This window comes from Bombina bombina, chromosome 6 (assembly GCF_027579735.1).
Source record: "Bombina bombina isolate aBomBom1 chromosome 6, aBomBom1.pri, whole genome shotgun sequence".
NCBI classification, from domain to species: Eukaryota; Metazoa; Chordata; class Amphibia; order Anura; family Bombinatoridae; genus Bombina; species Bombina bombina.
The window spans coordinates 839,565,432-839,583,754 of NC_069504.1; the positions used below are offsets into that span (position 1 = coordinate 839,565,432).

Consider the following 18,323-nt stretch of genomic DNA (forward strand, 5'->3'; position numbering starts at 1 on the left):
CATACATCTATAAGTGCGCTTACATAAGCACATGTTTTATTATTTTATTAGCAGGACTATGGCATTGGAATTTATTAGCGGCCCCTCAATTTTGACTTAGGAACCTGCATGTCTCAGTATGTTTCCTGGACATGATTATGTTCTTATTTGGCAAATGAATATGCTGGGAGGTATTACAGATATTGTCATCACACTAACAAGACTTTCCCTTCTTTCCATCTCTGCATGCACTTGCTTATCAGTCCCACTGGAGATAACACACAAGGTAATCCCAGCACAATGCTTATAAAAATGTAAAATTCAGAGTAGGGTCAAATCAGTTTGTATCCTGTGGGAAGTGGGGAGTGTGAGACCGGCAAGTCCCATGATTAACAAACGAACGAACACTCCTCCCTGAGCAAGAATGTAGAACTTCTCCCACTCGTGCTGGAATGTTTATAATCCATGTACACAGTTCCTACACCTGTAAATAGGGTTTCCACCTCGGCCATGTTTTTCTGGACACTTATGAGTTACACATGTTTCAGGGTATGCAGGGAGGAACATGAATAGTGCTGTGTAGGATCACTATCTGTGTGCTGTTTAGGAGCATAATGCATGTTGCCCTCTGCACACCCTGCAGCATGAGCAACTCATGAGTATCCAGGAAAACAGGGCTGAGGCTGGAACCCTACCTGCAAGACCTGGATTTTAGTTAGAGCTATGTATCCATATTTTAAACAAACAGCAAGATTCAACCCTTTAAGGACACAGCTTTCAGTTTGCTCAATTGTTTTATGACGGAAAAATTCCATCATATGTCCTTAAGAGGTTAAAGGCAGAGAAATTTATATTGTGTTGCTACAAAATAAACTGAAATCCTTTATACTGCAATTAGTTTTCAATAGCCAAACTCCACTACCCATTTGCCTTGTTTGAGGGAGCCAATCTGGGTTTTAATACATGGCCAACAAAGCTAGCAACATTTAGTGTAATGTACATTGTTTTGCAGTTGATCTTTGATAAAACCTAATTATGGACATATATGTAGCAGAGTTAGCCTTGATATGTCAGCAATTTCAAGTTCTAAGAATAAGAAAGTGTTCAATTTTCAGAGCTAAAATTACATAAAAGGGGGGCAAAATAAATCATACAAATATGTTGCAAAGTTGTTTTACTCATAACTAAACATTTTATATAAAAAACCTTTAAGGTGTTTACTGTCTCTTTAAAAAGATGCAACACAGGAAAACAAATTTTGCAACAATATGCAATAAAAGGTCAAAAACGTGAATGCTTATTAAAAGAAAAAAATCTGAACCACACAAAAGGAATATGGAAGGACCCCCACCTACCGCATTCATAGGTATCAGAAACTTCAGAATGCTCAGGTCTATTATAAACCAACAGAAAATTGACCCCTACGATTAAAAAAAAAAAACCAAAAAAAAAAAACCACACACATACACGTGAATCACACGCGTAACTTTGTAAAAATTTTTTATATATATTTACTGTATAAATCAACAAAAAGTTTGGTTTAACACATCTTACAAAATCAGCTTAAAGGGACATTCAACACTTAGTGTAACATGATTTTATATTGTAAATTAAAAAAAACGGAGGTCCGCCTACACTATACCCCTCCTCCCTTGCTTCTGTCCTAATCAGCGGCGCTAACTACTCTAATACCCGGTCAATATGGATGCCGAACTCCCCCCACTATTACGTAGCTGCCTTCTTCTTAAACTGATAAGCAAATCAGAATCCAGTCCTCGGACAGAAATTGCACGCGCGTGCAATTTCTGTCCGAGGACTGGATTCTGATTTGCTTATCAGTTTAAGAAGAAGGCAGCTACGTAATAGTGGGGGGAGTTCGGCATCCATATTGACCGGGTATTAGAGTAGTTAGCGCCGCTGATTAGGACAGAAGCAAGGGAGGAGGGGTATAGTGTAGGCGGACCTCCGTTTTTTTAATTTACAATATAAAAACATGTTACACTAAGTGGTGAATGTCCCTTTAATTACATCTTTGGAAGTGTAGCCACCAAGACCAAATAATTACACAAAACAGGGGTTATATTCGCGCACATTCACTTGCAGATAAACATAACATGTTTAAACTCACCTATGCTTTTATATTAATATTGGGACGTTAGTCACACAATATGGCCATATTCTGCTTAGCCAGTCACCAACTTAAAAAGGAGTCCCAATGTGGACTAGTCCTAACACCGCAATACTTTGCCTTTATAGGATAAATTATTCCTGCTTTCTCTTTGCATAATACATATGGAATATATAAACAACTCCATTACACTGTTGTGATGCACTCTTGTTTTTTTCAGGTTATATTCCAAGTTAGGGTTATTCAATGTAATGCCCAGGAACAACAATATAGCCTTCCAGTAGTATCTCACACTAGTATTTTGCAACACATTTACCAGGATCTTAAAGGGCCACTAAACCCAAAATCTTTCTTTCATGATTCAGATAGAACATACAAATTTAAACAACATTACAATTTACTTCTATTATTTATTTTACTTCATTTTTGAGATATCCTTATTTGAAGAAAAAGCAATGCACATGGGTGAGCCAATCACATGAGACTTCTATGTGCAGCAACCAATCAGCAGCTACTGAGCATATCTAGATATGCTTTTCAGCAAAGAATATCAAGAGAATAAAACAAATTAGATAATAGAAGTAAATTAGAAAGATGTTTAAAAATGCATTCTCTTTCTAAATCATGAAAGAAAAAATGTGGGTATCATGGCCCTTTAAGCCACTAAACTTCTAACTTCCTCTATTAAAAACAGTGCTTACAGCCAGTTTGCCTACACAGATGACCCAGAAACGTCACCAGCTCCTCTGACAGTCCCTCTATGCATGTACACAAACTATGAAAATGAGTATATTTATATGTATGCACACAGTGGACCATGTACCTAGCTGCATTGCTTTACTCATTTGGTTACTGTATTTGCATTTCTTTAAGATTCATTTCTCTTAAATGCACAGTACAAAATACTGTTCCCAATAACTTGTTTCATACAAAGGGTTAAATTGACAAAATACTTGTAAAAATACAAACATAAAAGATAGAAAAATTCACACTCACAGCCTCTGTACTGAAATTCTACCATATTCTGTTACACTCTCCCAACCCTCATTTTCTTGCCACACACTTCACCCACTCTCAGTTTACCCTGCCTTATATCAGGCTCATTTCCCTTACCTTTTGTGTCCATCCCCTCTCCCTTAGATTGTAAGCCTTTCTATCTGCAGGACACTTTGTATTTAAAAAGTGAACTACTACTGATTGTGCTCAAGGGCAGGGCATTCCTCTCCTTTTGTATAACTCATTATTGCACCTACAACTGTAATGTACCCCAATACTGTACTTGTTTGTTTATAATGCATTCTTGTAATGTTTTACTATTACTTGTATAGCGCTGCGTAATCTGTTGGCGCTTTATAAATACATAATAAATACATAATAATAATAATAATAAATTAGCAAAACCATAACCTTGAAAGTTCAACGCACATAAACAACTTTCTCTTTGCCACACAAGAGCAGACACACCCCACTCATAGTCAGCTAGGCCTGCAACTATTTCAATACATAAACCAATAACACATTAGGTTGTAATCCTCAACTCACGGGTTTCCAGGAAAAAAAAAAAATTGAGGAAAAAACAGACAAATCTGAAAACCACACCCACAAGATTGTCCAATTAATCTTTAGTTACCCTGACAGCAGTGCAGTTACTTTACCAATTTGGCCGGATGCAAAGGAAATATTTTGCAACAGAAAATATTAACCCATGTATCACCACATACAACCAAATGAAAAGAAACTTAGTATTTGAATGCTTTCTGTGAGCCTAATGCACACATTTCTCCAGTTAAATACATGGATAGCATGAGCTCTTTTTCTACCACTTTATTTTGCAGAATTTCTATAAAAGCATAGACCTTTGTTTGCTGGAACAGGATACAAAGGAATCTAGTGTTTAAACAAAAGCGGATATTATGCAACTATTTACAGATACATAAAGCGAAGAGCTAAGTCTGCTCTGCCTGCAAAAAGAATTAAAGACACATGACAAATACAAGTTAGAACCACACCCCTCCTGAGCACACACAGCCCCACAGGGCATCCACTACACTGACAGCTCAACAAGCAAAACCACACCCACAGGCATAATACAATAGACAGAAAATATACATTTTATTTGGGATAGAGCGCTAGAGTACTGAATGCATAGCATTCCCTACATTTGTTTAAACTAACACATACTTGTTCAACATAAAGCCCAAGAAACACAATGCTGGCCTTTATCCTACTTCCCCCCATTTTACATCATGGGATCAGAAAACCAAAATGTTTCATATAGAGCATTAGATTTAAAACAACTTTCAATTGCACTTTTATTATAAAATATTCTTCATCCTCTTAGTATCCTTTTCTAAAGGAGCAGTAACGTAGTACTATCAGCTAGCTGAACACATCAGATGAGCCAATGGCAAGATGAGCAGCTACTTCCCAGCTGTGCATTGCTACCCAATAATGATTTTCAACAAAGAATACCAAGAGAATTCCCCTAGGAAGCAGTTTAAAATTGCATGCTGTATCTGAATTGTTAATAAAAAATGGTTTTGTAGTTGATTCATTTATATAGCCCACCTGGTAATGTTTTTGTAAAAATGTATAGTTTTGCTTATCTAAGTAAGTTAAGAGATTTTGTACTGGATTTTTAAATCAGTATTTGTACATATTCTTCTTTATAGTAGTGTCTATTGCATGCAGTTATATGAAAATCTGTGTATACTGTCATGTAATTTTATGATACTTTTAAATTTACTTCTATTATTAAATTTGAGTTGCTCACTTTGTATCCTTTGTTGAAAAGCATATGTACATATGCTTAGCAGCTGCAATGCACTATTGGGGGCTGGCTGGCTGGTGGTTGCAAGCAATAGTGCAATAATAAAAATACTTTTAACATGTTAAAGCATTTTCATGTCCCTTTAAGAAGCAGTGGAGTTGGCAGAATTAAAGTGAAAGTAAACTTTGATGAATGAAAGCCCGTTTTTTAAAAATACTATTAAAAACAGGGGCACTTTCATTCATCAAAATTTACAAAGCAACCGTTTTGATTTAAAAAAAAAAAAAAAAAAAAAAAATACTTACCTTTTTTTCTTTTCACACCCAGAGCAGCTTCCCCCTCCTGGAAATCCTCTCTTCACATGTCAGCAATGACTAATCCTGCTTCCTCCAATCACAGCATGGCAATGACTACCCTGGGGGGAAAGCTGTGATTGGAGGAAGCCGGATTAGTCATTGCTGACATGTGAAGAGAGGATTTCCAGGAGGGGGAAGCTGCTCTGGCTGTGAAAAGAAAAAAAAGGTAAGTTTTTAATCAAAACGGCTGCTTTGTAAACTTTGATGAATGAAAGTGTCCATGGTTTTAATAGTATTTTTCAAAAACGGACTTTCATTCACCAAAGTTTACCTTCACTTTAATTTGTTCTAGGTGATTGACAGGCCCTGCTCTTGCGCAATCAGTAGCTGGGAATCTTCAAATATTACAGTTATAGCATTTTTAATTTTTTTAAATATAACAAAACATAATTCAAACTATTGCTTTCAGCAATAACAAACATTTGAATAGCTATGTCAGTGGGCAATACATTTCTAAAGTGGTTAGAAAAAAACAGAACAAAAAAAAAAAAAAAAAACACGTATTTCCAGAGAAACAGCTACAGGACACTGATCCACACATACCAGGCACTGCAGTAAAATTCTGCACCTGATTTTTCATTCATTATTCACTCAATATTTAAAAAAAAAAAATTAGACCAGCACAGTTATCAGAATATGCTACTGTCACATTACCTGTCTATGGTTGTCACAGGAGATTTGTTCTGAATGATTTGTAAAAGAATTTGTTGCAAATGAATAAACAAGAATTCACTACGTTTTCATTTTTGCTTAGTATAAACTCAGTCATAGTTTATAAATAACTTAAATTGTATCCCTTTATCTTGTACTGTACAAAAACTCTAGAGGTGTCACATTAAAATAAAAAATCTTCAAAAAAAACACAATTGAGCTAACAACTTGAACTAAATTAAAAGGTATAGAAAGGTCAAATTATATGTGCATAGGTACATTTCAATTTGAAATATACTTCCTTTAGCAAAAATGCTTCTAATAAGTTACTATGGCATACGCACGTATACCGTTAGGGCCAGTGACCCAGTATTTTAACACCACCTTAGAGGATCAGCAGTAGCTTGTATGACTCAAATTACACCTTCAGAAACAATACACACCACAGCCACCTCTCTGAACATGCTTAGTATTTGAACATTGGTGCACGGGCCCTCACAGGATATGCGAGTATGCTGCAGAAAATCAGTAATAACTTTTACTAGAAGCATATTGCAAAAAATGCTTTTATCTCAATTGAAATGCACATTTCATTTTTGACCTTTCTATCCCATTAATATCTCACATAAAGGAATTCTCTATTAGACTTCCTTTACATTGAGACAAATTGTTGTTCATGACAATGTTTGAGTTCTCTCTATACTTCCACATTTTGAGTATTAAATACAATTGGTAATAATTTATTGACTCAATTATATTCATTAAAGGAACATTTTGATCCAATAATAATGCTGTAATAAGTTACACCATGTCATTATGGCACAAATGCTTGAAAAAAGGTTAACAGTTTGTATAAGTAAAAGGATATACTAAAGCTACTTTAAAATAGCTATAATTAACAGATTACTATTTTCTGTTACAGGACACAAAAACCACATACAGGTATTTAGATGTAATTCAGTACATCACTGTTACTCAAAGACTGGTGCATTACTGTTAACCCTAAAGCAGTGATCAACAAACAGAATGATAATATAAGATTACCCCAAAGTGCTTTTTCTAGTCTTACTTGGGGTTACAGTCATCAGCAGACACACACATTGCTCCCCACACAAACTTACTGTTACCCCCAGATAGGCTAATACCTCCTAGATAGGGAGATTTGCTGTAACCTATAAATACAAATAATGATGACAGCAAGATCCCATTATATTTATGACTCTGCTTATCCCGGTATTGTATATGTTTATTATACCTCCTGTGGCTGTGTAGCTCCTAGAAACCTTTTGGCACGTTACCAATAAAGATAATACTGTAACTAAAATGCTTACAAATGTAATCACCACACTGAACAGGCAGATATGATAGTGTTAGAGATACACTAGGCAGATACTTTTGTTTTACCATCAGACAGCTAAAGTTATCTTCTAAATGTCACTGCTGATATAAGATAGTGCTAGTACCAAGTATAAACTGACTTTCAGGCACATAAGTTAGTAGTATTCGGCATCAAGAAAGTTTATAGTAGCAAACATTTATAGAACTTCTGCAGAGTCATGGCAGCACTATCAGGGCTCTCAGCCTTACTGCACAAATACTTGTCCCCTCCCTCTACAGTGGTAAAAGACCCCAAAAAGAACTCTCACCTGCAGCAAGTCCCGAAGCTGTAAAGAAGACAGGTATCACAGAGGAGTTATAAGTAAGAGACAGGCAGGGAGGTGGCTGGTGCTGCTGGGCGGGTCACCAGTAGTGTTCCTCCTCCTGTCTGTGCAACCAGGATAGTTCCTGCATTTGCAATAAACTTTTTTTTTTTTTCCTGCTCTCTTTACTCAAAGCTATAAGGACATTAAAGTATTATCTGGACTGCACCTATGCAAAGTAACTCCCAAAAATATAGAACTATTTAAAAACTAATCTGCACATACACTTTGTTCTCCATCCAGTTCTCACACCTTTATACACACACATATACTGTACACAAATTAACACTCATTACTGGTTTCTTAGTTATCACGCCACATAACCATGTACTGTAATGGCTGTGCTATTATTAATGACGTGCCAATGAGGCCGTTTTTTACTTTGCCTTCAAATTTAACTCCATAATATCGTGTTTTGTGTTGTTAGTCGACTATAAATAAATAGTACTTTATTATCAGGTGGTCCTGCCACAAGGTTATAACACTGGTCAGACTGATTATTTTCGTCTGGGTAACAAGTAGTATTTATTTTATTCCTTCAGCACAGTTACACAAATACACACAAAGGCTTTAGATTAGGATCAACAAACTGGTTTGGGAAGCGGAAACTAAAGATCGCCCTAGACAGCGCCCTGATCTGCTATGTGGTCTGATATATATTTGCAGCATTTATGCTAATAATTAGTATACATTTCCATGATTAATTAGATAGTATAACTCAGGAATGCTTCAAGGGTTGATAGGCCCTCCACAGTGTCCCCTTTTTCTACATTTATTCTATATTATCTTCAATGATAAAATACTGTCTGAAGGGTTGTGGGATTTGATCTGAGTTAAAGGGATATTGAACCAATTTTTTTTTTTCTTTTGTGATTCAGATAGAGCATGCAATTTTAAACAACCTTCTAATTTACGCCTATTATCAATTTTTCTTCCTTCTCTTGCTATATTTATTTGAAAAAGAAGGCATCTAAGCTTTTTTATCTGGACAGCACTTTTTTATTGGTGGATGAATTTATCCACCAATCAGCAAGAACAACCCAAGTTGTTCAAAAATGGGCTGGCATCTTAACTTACATTCTTGCATTTCAAAAAAAACAGAATTTATGCTTACCTGATAAATTACTTTCTCCAACGGTGTGTCCGGTCCACGGCGTCATCCTTACTTGTGGGAATATCTCTTCCCCAACAGGAAATGGCAAAGAGTCCCAGCAAAGCTGGCCATATAGTCCCTCCTAGGCTCCGCCCACCCCAGTCATTCGACCGACGGACAGGAGGAAAAATATAGGAGAAACCATATGGTACCGTGGTGACTGTAGTTAGAGAAAATAATTCATCAGACCTGATTAAAAAAACAGGGCGGGCCGTGGACCGGACACACCGTTGGAGAAAGTAATTTATCAGGTAAGCATAAATTCTGTTTTCTCCAACATTGGTGTGTCCAGTCCACGGCGTCATCCTTACTTGTGGGAACCAATACCAAAGCTTTAGGACACGGATGAAGGGAGGGAGCAAATCAGGTCACCTAAATGGAAGGCACCACGGCTTGCAAAACCTTTCTCCCAAAAATAGCCTCCGAAGATGCAAAAGTATCAAATTTGTAAAATTTGGCAAAAGTGTGCAGTGAATACCAAGTCGCTGCCTTACATATCTGATCAACAGAAGCCTTGTTCTTGAAGGCCCATGTGGAAGCCACAGCCCTAGTGGAGTGAGCTGTGATTCTTTCAGGAGGCTGCCGTCCAGCAGTCTCATAAGCCAATCGGATGATGCTTTTAAGCCAAAAGGAAAGAGAGGTAGAAGTTGCCTTTTGACCTCTCCTTTTACCAGAATAGACGACAAACAGAGAAGATGTTTGTCTAAACTCTTTTGTAGCTTCTAAGTAGAATTTTAGAGCACGGACTACATCTAAATTGTGTAGCAAACGTTCCTTCTTTGAAACTGGATTCGAAAACACAAAGAAGGTACAACTATCTCCTGGTTAATATTCTTGTTGGAAACAACCTTTGGAAGAAAACCAGGCTTAGTACGCAAAACAACCTTATCTGAATGGAACACCAGATAGGGCGGAGTACACTGCAGAGCAGATAACTCTGAAACTCTTCTAGCAGAAGAAATAGCAACCAAAAACAAAACTTTCCAAGATAATAACTTAATATCTATGGAATGTAGAGGTTCAAACGGAACCCCTTGAAGAACTGAAAGAACTAGATTTAGACTCCAGGGAGGAGTCAAAGGTCTGTAAACAGGCTTGATCCTAACCAGAGCCTGAACAAATGCTTGAACATCTGGCACTGTTGCCAGTCGTTTGTGTAGTAAGACAGATAAAGCAGAAATCTGTCCCTTTAGAGAACTCGCAGATAATCCTTTATCCAAACCTTCTTGCAGAAAGGAAAGAATCTTAGGAATTTTTATCTTATTCCATGGGTATCCCTTGGATTCACACCAACAGATATATCTTTTCCATATTTTATGGTAAATTTTTCTAGTTACTGGTTTTCTGGCCTGAACCAGAGTATCTATCACAGAATCTGAAAACCCAAGCTTTGATAGAATCAAGCGTTCAATCTCCAAGCCGTCAGCTGGAGGGAGACCAGATTTGGATGTTCGAATGGACCCTGAACCAGAAGGTCCTGTCTCAAAGGTAGCTTCCATGGTGGAACCGATGACATATTCACCAGGTCTGCATACCAAGTCCTGCGTGGCCACGCAGGAGCTATCAAGATCACAGAGGCCCTCTCCTGTTTGATCCTGGCTACCAGCCTGGGAATGAGAGGAAACAGTGGAAACACATAAGCTAGGTTGAAGGTCCAAGGTGCATCCACTAGAGTCGCCTTGGGATCCCTGGATCTGGACCCGTAGCAAGGAACCTTGAAGTTCTGCCGAGACGCCATCAGATCCATGTCTGGAATGCCCCATAATTGAGTCAACTGGGCAAAGATCTCCGGGTGGAGTTCCCACTCCCCCGGATGGAATGTCTGACGACTCAGATAATCCGCTTCCCAGTTTTCCACACCTGGGATGTGGATCGCAGATAGATGGCCGGAGTGATCCTCCGCCCATTGTATTATTTTGGTCACTTCTTTCATCGCTAGGGAACTCCTTGTTCCCCCCTGATGATTGATATACGCAACTGTCGTCATGTTGTCTGATTGGAATCTTATGAATCTGGCCTTTGCAAGCTGAGGCCAAGCCCTGAGAGCATTGAATATCGCTCTTAGTTCCAGAATGTTTATCGGGAGAAGAGACTCTTCCCGAGACCATAGTCCCTGAGCTTTCAGGGATTCCCAGACCGCGCCCTAGCCCACTAGACTGGCGTCGGTCGTGACAATGACCCACTCTGGTCTGCGGAAGCTCATTCCCTGGGATAGATGGTCCAGGGTCAGCCACCAACGGAGTGAATCTCTGGTCTTCTGATCTACTTGGATCACTGGAGACAAGTCTGTATAGTCCCCATTCCACTGTTTGCACAGCATGCACATTTGTAATGGTCTTAGATGAATTCGTGCAAAAGGAACTATGTCCATTGCTGCAACCATCAACCCTACTACTTCCATGCACTGAGCTATGGAAGGACGTGGAACAGAGTGAAGAACTTGACAAGCGCTTAGAAGTTTTGACTTTCTGACATCTGTCAGAAAAATCCTCATTTCTTGGTCGACACAAGGTTTAAGGGTATGCCCACGTTGCTCTTTAGCCGATGCTGACTTAACCCATATGTTTTGGAGTTGCCCAAAAATTAATCAGTTTTGGAAACGGGTACAATTTTGGTTAAATAAGGTGACAGCTACAAATCACATATTAGAACTACAACACATAATTTTCCTACTAGACACATCAGACAGACTGGTAAACAGAGCTTTCTGTAATACGGTAATTCTGGGTGGAAGATATCTCATCCTTAAAAACTGGCACCAAAAAAAGTCACCGACTATAAATAATTTAACATTTTTATTACAAAGACAATATACAATAGAACAATTTGATAACGCAACTAACTCTGAACAGCAGCATAATAGATTTAATTCAAAATGGTTAGATTTTGTTAAACACTACAAAAACACTAATTTACAGAACCAGTTATTATCACCATTAGAGAATATAAGTTAAGACGCAAACCTCTTTTTTCCCCTTTTTTTCCCCCTTTTCCTTCCCCCTTTTGGGTTTTTTTTTTTTTTTTTTTTTTTTTTTTTTTTTCTTTTTCTTCCCCCCTCCTCTGCCCCCCCTAGAGAAATTTAAAAGCTAAAAACTTTTCCTTGAAGCCGGTCAGGATTTTGATATTTAATTTGCAGGTGGCTCCACCTTTCTCAATAATTTAAAGGTTGAAATTATTTAAAATTTACACTGGACTACCCGAACTTATTATATATCACAGTAAAGACCTGTTTTTTTGTTTTTGTTTTTTTTCTTTGTTTTTTAAGGTTTATAATAATGAAGCTAGGGTAAATCCCGTGTTAATGACTAATGTGATAAAGGAAGAAAAGTGAAATATTTAATATCTGAAAAGGTTATGATTTTATTTTCATGTATATCTTATCTGTATCTCTGTTCCATGTTTTCTGGTTCCAAATGACATAAGTGTATCATTGATTATGTAATTTTTTGTCTTTGCCTTTTCTTTCTTATTTCTGTATATTCTTTTTTTTGACCTTTAATAACAATAAAAAAACATTATATCAGAAAAATCCTCATTTCTAAGGAATCTATTATTGTTCCCAAGAAGGGAACTCTTGTTGACGGAGACAGAGAACTTTTTTCTATGTTCACCTTCCATTCGTGAGATCTGAGAAAGGCCAGAACGATGTCTGTATGAGCCTTTGCTTTTGAAAGGGACGACGCTTGTATTAGAATGTCGTCCAAGTACGGTACTACTGCAATGCCCCTCGATCTTAGAACCGCTAGAAGGGACCCGAGTACCTTTGTGAAAATCCTTGGAGCAGTGGCTAATCTGAATGGGAGGGCCACAAACTGGTAATGTTTGTCCAGAAAGGCGAACCTTAGGAACTGATGATGTTCTTTGTGGATAGGAATATGTAGGTACGCATCCTTTAGATCCACGGTAGTCATAAATTGACCTTCCTGGATAGTGGGAAGAATTGTTCGAATGGTTTCCATTTTGAACAATGGTACCCTGAGAAATTTGTTTAGGATCTTTAAATCCAGAATTGGTCTGAAGGTTCCCTCTTTTTTGGGAACTACGAACAGATTTGAGTAAAATCCCATTCCTTGTTCCGTCATTGGAACAGGGTGTATCACTCCCATCTTTAACAGGTCTTCTACACAATGTAAGAACGCCTGTCTCTTTATTTGGTTTAAGGATAAGTGAGACATGTGGAACCTTCCCCTTGGGGGTAGTTCCCTGAATTCCAGAAGATAACCCTGAGAAACTATTTCTAGTGCCCAGGGATCCTGAACATCTCTTGCCCAAGCCTGAGCAAAGAGAGAGAGTCTGCCCCCTACTAGATCCGGTCCCGGATCGGGGGCTACTCCTTCATGCTGTTTTGTTAGCAGCAGCAGGCTTCTTGGCCTGCTTACCCTTGTTCCAGCCTTGCATAGGTTTCCAGGCTGGTTTGGGCTGTGAGGCATTACCCTCTTGCTTAGAGGATGCAGAACTAGAGGCCGGTCCGTTCCTGAAATTGCGAAAGGAACGAAAATTAGACTTATTCTTGGCCTTGAAAGGCCTATCTTGTGGAAGGGCGTGGCCCTTTCCCCCAGTGATGTCTGAGATAATCTCTTTCAATTCTGGCCCAAAGAGAGTTTTACCTTTGAAAGGGATGTTAAGCAATTTTGTCTTGGATGATACATCCGCTGACCAAGACTTCAGCCAAAGCGCTCTGCGCGCCACAATTGCAAACCCTGAATTTTTCGCCGCTAATCTAGCTAATTGCAAAGCGGCATCTAGAATAAAAGAGTTAGCCAACTTAAGTGCGTGAACTCTGTCCATAACCTTCTCATATGGAGTCTCTCTACTGAGCGACTTTTCTAGTTCCTCGAACCAGAACCACGCTGCTGTAGTGACAGGAACAATGCACGAAATGGGTTGTAGAAGGTAACCTTGCTGTACAAAAATCTTTTTAAGCAAACCTTCCAATTTTTTATCCATAGGATCTTTGAAAGCACAACTATCCTCGATAGGAATAGTAGTTCGCTTGTTTAGAGTAGAAACTGCCCCCTCGACCTTAGGAACTGTCTGCCATAAGTCCTTTCTGGGGTCGACCATAGGAAATAATTTCTTAAATATAGGGGGGGGAACAAAAGGTATGCCGGGCTTCTCCCACTCATTATTCACTATGTCCGCCACCCGCTTGGGTATAGGAAAAGCGTCGGGGTGCACCGGAACCTCTAGAAACTTGTCCATTTTGCATAATTTCTCTGGAATGACCAAGTTGTCACAATCATCCAGAGTAGATAACACCTCCTTAAGCAGTGCGCGGAGATGTTCTAATTTAAATTTAAATGTCACAACATCAGGTTCAGCTTGTTGAGAAATTTTTCCTGAATCTGAAATTTCCCCATCTGACAAAACCTCCCTCATGGCCACTTCAGATTGGTGTGAGGGTATGACAGAACAATTATCATCAGCGCCCTCCTGCTCTTCAGTGTTTAAAACAGAGCAATCGCGCTTTCTCTGATATGCAGGCATTTTGGATAAAATATTTGCTATGGAGTTATCCATTACAGCCGTCAATTGTTGCATGGTAATAAGCATTGGCGCGCTAGATGTACTAGGGGCCTCCTGCGTGGGCAAAACTGGTGTAGACACAGTAGGAGATGATGTAGTATCATGTCTACTCCCCTCATCTGAGGAATCATCTTGGGCAATTTCATTATCTGTGGCAGTACTGTTCTTAATTTGTTTGGACGCTATGGCACAATTATCACACAATTTTGAATGGGGAGACACATTGGCTTTCATACATATAGAACATAGCTTATCCGAAGGCACAGACATGTTAAACAGGCTTGAACTTGTCAATAAAGCACAAAAACCGTATTAAAACAAAACCGTTACTGTCTCTTTAAATTTTAAACAGAGCACACTTTATTACTGAATATGTGAAAAAGTATGAAGGAATCGTTCAAAATTTACCAAATTTTCACCGCAGTGTCTTAAAGCATTAAAAGTATTGCATACTAATTTTCAGAGCTTTAACCCTTAAAATAACGGAACCGGAGCCGTTTACAAATGTAACACCTATACAGTCCCAGCTACAGCCTTTGCTGTGACCTAACCAAGCCCAGAGGGGAATACGATACCAAATGACGCCTTCTAGAAACTTTTCCAAGCACTTTCAGGTCCTCACACATGCATCTGCATGTCTTGCTCTCAAAAACAACTGCGCAGTAATGGCGCGAAAATGAGGCTCAGCCTACAACTGGGAAGGCCCTCCCTGACTGGAAAAGGTGTCTAACATAGTGCCTGACGTTAAAAACGTTCCCCAAGCTTATAAGTGTGAATTATCAGCATAAACATGTATAAAATGTCCAAATAAAGCAATCGATTTAGCCCATAAAAGTGTCTACCAGTTTTATAGCCCATATTAAGCCCTTTATTCTGTTTGAAACTAAGAAAATGGCTTACCGGTCCCCATGAGGGGAAATGACAGCCTTCCAGCATTACACAGTCTTGTTAGAAATATGGCTAGTCATACCTTAAGCAGAAAAGTCTGCTAACTGTTTCCCCCAACTGAAGTTACTTCATCTCAACAGTCCTATGTGGAAACGGCAATCGATTTCAGTTACTGTCTGCTAAAATCATCTTCCTCTCACAAACAGAAATCTTCATCCTTTTCTGTTTCAGAGTAAATAGTACATACCAGCACTATTTTAAAATAACAAACTCTTGATAGTAGAATAAAAAAACTACATTTAAACACCACATACTCTTAACCATCTCCGTGGAGATGTTGCCTGTGCAACGGCAAAGAGAATGACTGGGGTGGGCGGAGCCTAGGAGGGACTATATGGCCAGCTTTGCTGGGACTCTTTGCCATTTCCTGTTGGGGAAGAGATATTCCCACAAGTAAGGATGACGCCGTGGACCGGACACACCAATGTTGGAGAAAAGATACCAAGAGAATGAAGAAAATTTGATAATTGGAGTAAATTAGAAAGTTGCTTAAAATTTCATGCTCTATCTGAATCACTAAAGAAAACATTTGGGTTCAGTGTCACTTTAATTATGCCCTCTGCTCTGGCACTTTTTCTCCCCCATTTTGAGCATTACAGGATACAGCTTCTGAAGCATTTGTTCAATTAGACCCTGACACCTTTAGCTTTATAGCTTATTTTTATATGTATCTACATTAATCTTTTGTGATTCAGATAGAGCATGCAATTTTAAACAACTTTCCAGTTTACTTCTATGATCTAATTTACTTTTTCTCTTGACATCTTTTGTTGTAAAGCATAGGCTCAGGATCACTAATGCACTTCTGGGAGCTCGGCTAGCTGATGAGTCGACTAGTAGCTGTACACATATACCACTTTTCAATGGCACACCCTGTGTTCTGCTAGCTCCCAGTAGTGCATTGCTGGTCCTTCAACAAAGGATACAAAGGGAACAATGCACATTTGACAATGTAAGTAAAAAACGGTACGCCCAATTGGAATCATGAAAGAAAGAAAAAAATGGGTTTCATGTCTCTTTAAAAAAGTGCCAGAGAAGGGGACATGATTTATTGCAGAAATATAGGGTAACTTTCTATAAAAATATGTAAATAATAAACTTGTTTTCCTGCACTTATTGCTCTACATTCAAGATCAGTAAGTGCCTTTACATTTCATCTTGCTTTTTATTAACTTCCTGTATTTTTCTTAGTTTAGAATCCTAATTCTAAAAAAAGCGAATGCAAAATAATTTGTGAATACTAATGACCATATAATTACTATATATTGACCATATAATTACTATATATTGAAAGGGGCATTGGAATAATGCATGAATCCTTAATTTCCATATCACTACAAAAAAAAAAAAAAAAAGATATGCGCGATCAATTATTGTATTAAAAGTTAATTGGTTTATTGATGATTGTCCAGCTCCCATTTCATTTTCTCTTTCAAACGAAGGCCAAAATATTAATCGGACATTGGAGTGCATTGCCTCCAATTCCCACATAATAGGAGACATTTAAAATATGCATGTTTCATTCATGCATATTTTAAGTGAAACTTACTCTATTTCTGCAGCCTTCAGCCAACCCCCATTCATACCTCTTAAAAATAAATAGGCTGCTGGGACTACAGCCAATCAGAGGCTAGAGTGTTTGAGCCACTGTTCTGCATGACAATTCCTTCCTGTGTACTCATTGCCTTAGATGAGAGAGAAATTAATTTTTCTCCCTCTGTGCATCAGCCATACAGATCATAATTATAAAAAACTGGCTATCCTGGTAATCGGGCTAAACCACATTGTTATCTGGAAGAATGAATTGAGGGTGCTAAGGCTTTAAGACTGAGTACTAAATCACATGCAGTTGTAAACATTAAGGGTCAGATTAAAAGTGGAGCAGTATTTTACCCCATAATCACCACAGCACTTTTCCATTTTCTATCCGTTTGGGACCAAGGCTATTTTTACATTTTTGTGGTGTTTGTGTTTAGCTGTAATTTTCCTCTTACTCAGTTACTGTATTCACACATATTATATACCAGTTTTCTCGCCATTAAATGGACTTTCTAAAGATACCATTATTTTAATCATATCTTATAATTTACTATAAAAAAATTTATAAAATATGAGGATTATTTTTTTAAAAACACACTTTTTCTAACTTTGACCCCCAAAATCTGTTACACATCTACAACCACCAAAAAACACCCATGCTAAATAGTTTCTACATTTTGTCCTGAGTTTAGAAATACCCAATGTTTACATGTTCTTTGCTTTATTTACAAGTTATAGGGCAATAAATACAAGTAGCACTTTGCTATTTCCAAACCACTTTTTTCAAAATTAGCGCAAGTTACATTGGAACACTGATATCTGTCAGGAATCCCTGAATATCCCTTGACACTGCGCACCATATGTGTATTATGCCCAGCAGTGAAGGGGTTAATTAGGGAGCATGTAGGGAGCTTCTAGGGTTAATTTTAGCTTCAGTGTAGTGTAGTAGACAACCCCAAGTATTGATCTAGGCCCATCTTGGTATATTTCATGCCACCATTTCACCGCCAAATGCGATCAAATAAAAGAAAAAGTTACAATTTTAGGTTTCTCACCGTAATTATTTACAAACAGCTTCTGTAATTATGGCACAAATGGTTCTAAATGCTTCTCTGGGATCCCCTTTGTTCAGAAATAACAGACATATATGGCTTTGGCGTTGCTTTTTGGTAATCAGAAGGCCGCTAAATGCCGCTTTGCATCACACGTGTATTATGGCTAGCAGTGACAGGGGTTAATTAGGTAGCTTGTAGGGAGCTTGCAGGGTTAATTTTAGCTTAAGTGTAGAGATCAGCCTCCCACTTGACACATCACACTCCCTGATCCCTCTCAAACAGCTCTCTTCCCTCCCCCACCCCACAATTGTCCCCGTCATCTTAAGTACTGACAGAAAGTCTGCCAGTACTAAAATAAAACGTGTGTATATATATATATATATATATATATATATATATATATAGAATTTTTTGTTGTGAGTGTGTGCACTCTCACCATCTGTCAACAGCTGCCAGGGTGCTTTAAGGTATAATAGTCATTTCAGAAAAGTTAAGCACTCACTGGACTTCAGTCATCT

At 38.2% G+C, this 18,323-nt stretch overlaps 1 protein-coding gene across 1 annotated transcript in view; it reads right to left on the bottom strand.

Moving 5' to 3' along the window:
• Window positions 1–7,630, bottom strand: part of ANXA4 (annexin A4) — a 158,031-nt gene extending 150,401 nt beyond the window's left edge. The window contains exon 1 of the mRNA XM_053718226.1: window positions 7,531–7,630. The gene's annotated coding sequence lies outside the window, so the exon portion shown is untranslated. The remainder of the gene's footprint in view (window positions 1–7,530) is intronic.
• Between the last annotated feature and the right edge of the window lie 10,693 nt (window positions 7,631–18,323).